The following is a 7045-nucleotide window of genomic DNA, read 5'->3' on the forward strand; positions in this document are numbered from 1 at the left end:
ATCTTTTGCATCCTTCCCGAGCACCTTCTTTTGCAACAAGCATAGAGTAGTTGCAGAGCTATGCATCACCTTTGAGCCGAATTTGGAAAGGTGCACCATCTTTTCCAAGTCAATCACCTTCGTCTTGAGGGTAGCTAGGTCTGTAGCAGTAGTTTCACATTTACAAACGAATGAGTCCCCCCGACTGGTTGAGTCTCTTCAGCAGAGAGGTCATCCTCCGAGAGATGGGTATCCTTTGTCAGGTCAAGCAACCTCAACCTAGCGCTCTCCGAGTGGCCACTGATTGTCTTTTCCGAACTGTTCTCTTCCTCTAACTTTGTAGTATCTTCCTCCATTACAGAACCCTCCCTAGTTTCGTCTACCTCCATTTTGTTCTTTAGCTTTTCCTGAAGATCTCCTCGCCAACCTATTAGACCTCCTAGGGTTGGAATTACCCACACCCAACTTCTCTTCCTCCCTATTGGCCTGGGTCGACTCCTCATCACTTTCAATTTCCTCAAGGCGGACCTAGGCTTGGTTTTTCTTTGCTTTCTTGGTGGGGGGTAGCTTTCCCAGATTTAGTAGAGCCTGGTAGGGTAGTACATTGTTTTAGGTCTTAGAGACTGATCGCAGCAAGGCTATGCACGGAAAAGGGGGGTGTTAGGAGTGGTCTTATTCCTCTGGGGGGTGGTTGGGATGGAAGTGGTGGGAGTAGTTATCCAAGGAGTGGTTTTAGTGGAGGGTTTGCAGGCACTCGAAATCCTAAGGCATTTCTTGTTGCTATGGTGGCCACTAGGAGAATCTAGAATGGTCGCCACGGGCAGGGAGTTAGAATATTGGGGGGCCTCAATCACAATAGTCTAATTGGGAGGGCACATGGCTAAGTGGAAATGATAGAGGTGATAAATAAGCCCCTTGTGAAGGGGGGTAGGCTTTGTATCAGAGTTCCCAGCCACTTCCAGGGCATTCCTAATGGAGTTTTCGAGGGAGTGGATGAGGAAGTATTGGAAACAAATCAAAGCACTATGGTGGAAATGATTCAGAATCAGGAGATGATAGTAATAGTAAACTTCAAACCTTCCTTCGAGAGTGAAGAAATTTAGAATCATTAGGCATACTCGATTCCATGGTGGCAGAAGCTACTCACGATCAAACCCTCCATGTAGCTTAACAGGTTGTTCACCCTCCTTAGAAAAGAGAGCCAGGATTTCGTTGTTGACAACCCTACTGTGCTTCTTCCATTTTCTGCCCTTAGTGCAGAACCCAGTAGCTTTAGCTACAACATCTTCGTTTACCTCAAACAAAATCCCACCCACCTTAACTCTATGATTCTCCCAAGAGGTTGCAAATTGGACGGAAAGGATTTCATTGAAATCATTACTATATTCTATGAATAGAGAAACTCCACCCTCCGAACATAAATGCCAAATAGCACTGTCAACTTTGAATTCAAAATGGGGACTCGATTCAATTCTCACCCTGTCACCTCCCATGGTAATAGCATTAACAAACAACATAGACTTAGCCACTCTCAGAAGCCAACACTTGGATAACAAAAAAAGGAAAATTGCAGAAAAATATAGTGTAGATGGGATGCATGCCATAGTAATAAAAATTATTACTAGGCACCATTTATTTAAAACACCAAACGTCCCACTTGACTCCCTTAGTACAAAAAATGAGGCTAAAAAGGAAAAATCTTTCCTTCGTAATCTCTAACATACGAATAGAATTAAAGGCAATGTTGTGGATGTGACTTAAATTTAAGGTTATTGCTATGATCCTTTTTCTAATTCCATTGTTCACAGACTTGAACCAATTGTTTATCCACATTTACATGTTTATTTATTAGTTCTTCGATCAAGTTCGGCTGTTCATTTCAACATACCTTGGTCTTATTTCCATGATTTACCTCTGATGTCTGTTTCAGACCTGATCGCCTTATATCCACCCTTATTTAATTAAATTCGCATATGCTTGCTTCAATATTTGCATCTGGATGTATCCCTATTTAGGCTATGTTTGATAAAACCTCACATTTGGATGATTATTGCATCCCAAGGCCTTCATTTCTACATCTTTGGTCTCTAATCTCATTTCAGACCTGGCATAGTTTGCCGTGGTTTATAAAATGTCAAATATGTTTTTCTTTAGTTCATAATGCCTTAGTCTCTTTTCACTTACAGGCTTACTAGTATTCCATCTGATATTCTTTAGTTTATTTTTATTGGAATAAGAAATTCAGAATTTACAAAGCACTACTGAGAGAGCAGCAATAGCAAAATAAAAGGCAGATACAACTTGAATAAGCAGCTAAGAACACTCATAGAAGAGCGAATCAACGAAAGCTGCTACATGAGCAGTGAAAGAACCAGCCCCACTACCACAGAATTACATTTACCAAAGTTCCCAAGCTCGGCTCGGACTCAGCAAGGCCGACTCGACTCGTGACTCGGCTATGACTCGGCAAAATAAAAATACCCTTGAAATTTAGAGATTTTTAACAATAAAGCTTAAAGACAATATAACATCATCAAATAGAGGCTAATTTGATCACATACATAAACATACATCCATCACATGTGTAGAAATGTAAATTGTAGCTGAAGGAAATAGAAAACATAGATATATAGAGTTATAAATGTTGTCAAATGTATATAAAATCCATGACATCAAATGTTCCCAAACATATATGTAACTGTAAACAAAAACAAGTCTATGGCTCAGGCTCTAACTCATCCTCAGTCTCAACCTCAGAGCAGTCTGTCTGCCTCCTACAAAGGTGTCTAAGGTAGGTCCTGGATGATTGAGTAGCCATAGTCTCTGCCTGTGAGGTGCCACAATGATCAACATCAGTTGTGCATGTGCTAGATCGTGCTCTATCCTCCTCCTCTGCCATAGACACAACCTCAGCCTCTTTGTCTGCCATGTCTGACATGCTGCGATGCGAGTCCTGGAGCTTGGACTCGGCAAGTTTTACCATAATTCGCCTGACTCGCTATCCTCCTCCTCTGCCATAGCCACAGCCTTAGCCTCTCTATCTGCCATGTTTGACATGATGTGGCATGAGTCTTGGAGCTTGGACTCGGTGAGTTTTACCATAACTCGCCTGATTTGCCCGAGTCAGGTAAGTTATGAGCAAAACTCGTCGAGTCTGAGTCACGAGTTGTCAAAACTCGCTGAGCTTGGCTCGACTCGCCAACTCAACAAACTTGCCTCTTGCGGCGAGTTTTGATACTCTAACATTTACATAGGTTGCAGAGTGATCAAGGAAACAAAGTAACCTAAAGCCTCAAGCACAAACAAAATTCTATCAAAAACAACCAACACTCACTGATTAGCACCAAATTTCAAGCCCTCAAATTTGAAATGGTAGCATACTTGGAGCTGTAACATAATCACCACCAACAAGACTTCAAAACCTTGCAACTGAACTAAGTCATTAGACGTAGTCGAGAGAGCTGGTTGTGACAACTATCTACCCTTCAACCAACTGGAGTTGTGTATGAAGATTACAAATGGTTCTTTGAAGCTCTCATTGTTGCATGGTAAGGTATCATGAAGAACTGCAGACAAATTCTCAATTTGAAGAGAGACCCTAGCAAATTAATTGGATTTCAATTTGGAAGGGCGGGGAGGTACTAGAGAAGACAATATAGCAATGGAATTTCTAGATGAATTTGAGGATGACTTCCTTTCAAGATTGATTGAGAATATTGTGAAGAGGGGAGATACGCAAAAGTGCAGTTTTCCATGTTTAATCCGGTTGGAAAGAGCAAGAAGCAAGGAGAAAAGGGAATTCCAAAGGTTGCGGGCATGAGGGCAAAACCATAACGCATGCTTTATGGATTTAGCTTTAGTGCAAAAAAGACATGACATCAGTGAATGAAGGAACTTGAGATGGTTACCAATGGGCAGCTTAAGATGAAGGATTTTCCATGCCAAAAGCTGAAATTAGGCATATGCTTTAAACTTCCAAGTTTTAAGGCCAAATTTATTCCATTTTGTTTGACTAGAGTTTGCATCTCTACTTATCATTGGGGCGAGGTGAGGGTCATATTATAAGGAGAAGTTGCCTATAGATAGTTTTAAGGGGAAGGCAATGGATGTTGTGCTTATTAGATCACCTCCAATCCTTAAAGAAAATAGAATGGCAAGGGAAGACAAGAGGGAATAAACTTTGGGAGGAACACACTATTGAATTTGGAGAAGAGGTGGTTTGGTGGAGGGGCTAGGCTAAACTAGGATCACAACTGCTACCAAGACTTCTAGTTGAAGGTGATTGGATTCCACAAATCTCGAAACACTTAAATTCCTTTTTTAAAAAGGTGCTTGCCTTTAAAACTCTTAATAGTGGCTAGGGTTTTTCTCCTTTGTTGAATTGGGTGATTAGGAAGTAGCAAAACTAAGACCATGACTAAAGGACCGATCATACGAAATCAGCCTTTTCAAAGTGTCTTGCCTCACTTTCCAAATAGAGATAAATGGGGTGAATCCACGAGTGTTTAAAATAAGGAGCCATAAGAAGTTTATTGTTCTACTTAATCATGTTCCATTAGTAGCCAACAACAAAAAATTGAATCCAGAATCTAATCAAAGTCATCTAGGGGTCCTCACCTTTTAGATCTTGTACAATCCATTTAGCGGTGAGGAAAATGTCTTGGGTGTATGAATCTATAATCCCCAAGCTTTCTTTGTCTTTAGGCTAAAATCAATGTAGCCAAGATGCAGAAGGAAAACCTTTCTTGTTACCTCATTTGGCCTAAACAAAGCTCTCGATCAATTGTGTTGGTTGTAGCAAATTCTAGATGACAACCAACATGATGAAATATAGACATGAATAGTCAAGAGGATTTTATTGGCAACTTGGATGCGACTAGCCATGGAGACAATCTAATTGGTCCAGCTCATAAGTTTACCTATAAATTTATTCATGAACCACTTCCACATATTTTGAGGGAGACTTCAATACTAGAGGGTATCAAGGTATTTGGCGACTATACTATGCTTAATTTCATGCCATTCAATAAGGATCCAAGGGGCATGAGACATAGGGCGAATCACGTTGAATGTAGTTTTGTGCATTGCAAGCTTGGATCTTGGGATAATGCAAAAAAGGTTATAAAATATCAAGCATACGAGTCACTTCATTAGTCAAATTTTAGATAAACATGCTATCATCAACAAAAGGAGAATTAAGTGCTTTAGAATTACTAAGCAACATGATACCATGAATAAGTTTAGAAGAGAGGGCATGTTGAAAGAGGTAGCCAAGAGCATCAAGTACTAAAACAAATAGAAATGGCACAAGGGGGCAACCTTGGCAAATAGGATTTTTCTAGAGAAATTGAGGGGACAAGGCTACATTAACATCAACTTTGGCATTGGCATCAATGGATAACACTTTAATTTGCTCATGAATTTTTGGGTCCAAATCCTAGGTATTTTAACATATTGAGAATGAAAGGGCAACATATGTGATCATAAGTGTTTATGTCAAATTTGAATATTTCAATATTGTAAATCTAAATAGATTTCAACCACTAAAACCCTAGACCTACAAAGAAATCCAACATAACATCAATGAAGAATCAAAGAACATGTAAAACAACAAATTAAAACAGATTATACCATTCACACATTCCATGGACTTGTCTTCATTGTCCTCATATCTCCATTGATCTTGTTTAGTATGGTTTCTCTTAGATTTGTTGCTTGCACAAGAGCTCAATAGAGAATGGATGTGGTTGTAGTAGACAATTTGACAAAGTTCAGGTATACTTGCATTTGATTCCTTGAAAAGAGAGAGGAAAGGAGCCTCTATTATAGAGAACACCCTAAAAATGGAGGGCTAGTATTAAGAGATGGAAGAGTAAATGGTCGGTTGGGATTAGAGAGAAGGTATAGGAAGAGTGGTGGTTAGAGACAAATTAAGAGATTGACACTTGTCATGGAAAGAAAAGGCTAATGAATTAATTAAATAAATAAAGATTTATTTATTTAATAGAAGGGTGGGGCCAAATAATTTAAATAAATAAAGTATTTATTTAATTTAAGAAAAAAATGGAGAATTTAAATAAATAACAATATTTATTTAAATTAAGAAAGGTTTAGAAGAAAATTAGTGAATTAATTAAATAAATAAATAACTATTTAATTAATAGAAATCTTAGGATAAAATAATTATTTAATTAGTCTAGGACAATTTTAGGTGTCTACAATAAGCAATATTAAAATCTAGCTTGATAATTAGAGCATCTAGGGTTGATTGTTGATCCCATTCAAGACTCTCCCAAGTAAGTACCAAGTTATTAAGGATAAATTTGTCAGCTAAAAATCTTGTTTTTTTGACTGCACAATCTTGTGGGTTATATATTTTATTTGGCAAGTCAAGGCTTTGACAATGATTTTTTGAGAGGTGTTAAGGTAATAGGTCACCATCCATTCACAATGTCTTCATTTTTTCCTTTGGGAGAAGCTTAAGCAATCCTTGATTTATGACAACCCCCAATGAACCCTTTCAACATCTTCAAGATACATATAATAGAAATTTTTAGGAATATAGGACCATAGAGGTCTATAAAATTACACCAGAGGATTGTGGTCAAGGCATTTTCTATAAAGAGCCTCATCAATCTCTTTGATGGAAGGGAGGTGGTCAAGGTATTTACTATAACTAGAGTATATTTTACAAGGGATACAATTTACAACACATTATTCAATAATCGAAAGAAGTGGATCTCTAGTAGATTCATCAATAAAAAGTGCTCATAAAATGTCTTTACCATGTTATTAATGTCAATTGAGTTCTCTAGTTAAGTTGTAAATGTGTCTAGTTCTGGTCTAGTTTTTCAATTAGCTCTTGAAAATTGTTTGGGGTTGTGCTATCCCAAGTAAAAGATGAAGAAGTCCTTCAATTGTCAAAGATTGGTAGATAGCTAAGCAAATTCTTCTAGTAGTCCATTCAAGTGACTCATTAACATAAGGTAAAACAAGGACAAGTCTTAGTATTGATACAGAATTTGAATGTCAACATTGCAAGGAAAGGGTGCCTAAGGTAGCGAAC

This window comes from Cryptomeria japonica, chromosome 9, assembly GCF_030272615.1.
Source record: "Cryptomeria japonica chromosome 9, Sugi_1.0, whole genome shotgun sequence".
Taxonomy (NCBI): Eukaryota; Viridiplantae; Streptophyta; class Pinopsida; order Cupressales; family Cupressaceae; genus Cryptomeria; species Cryptomeria japonica.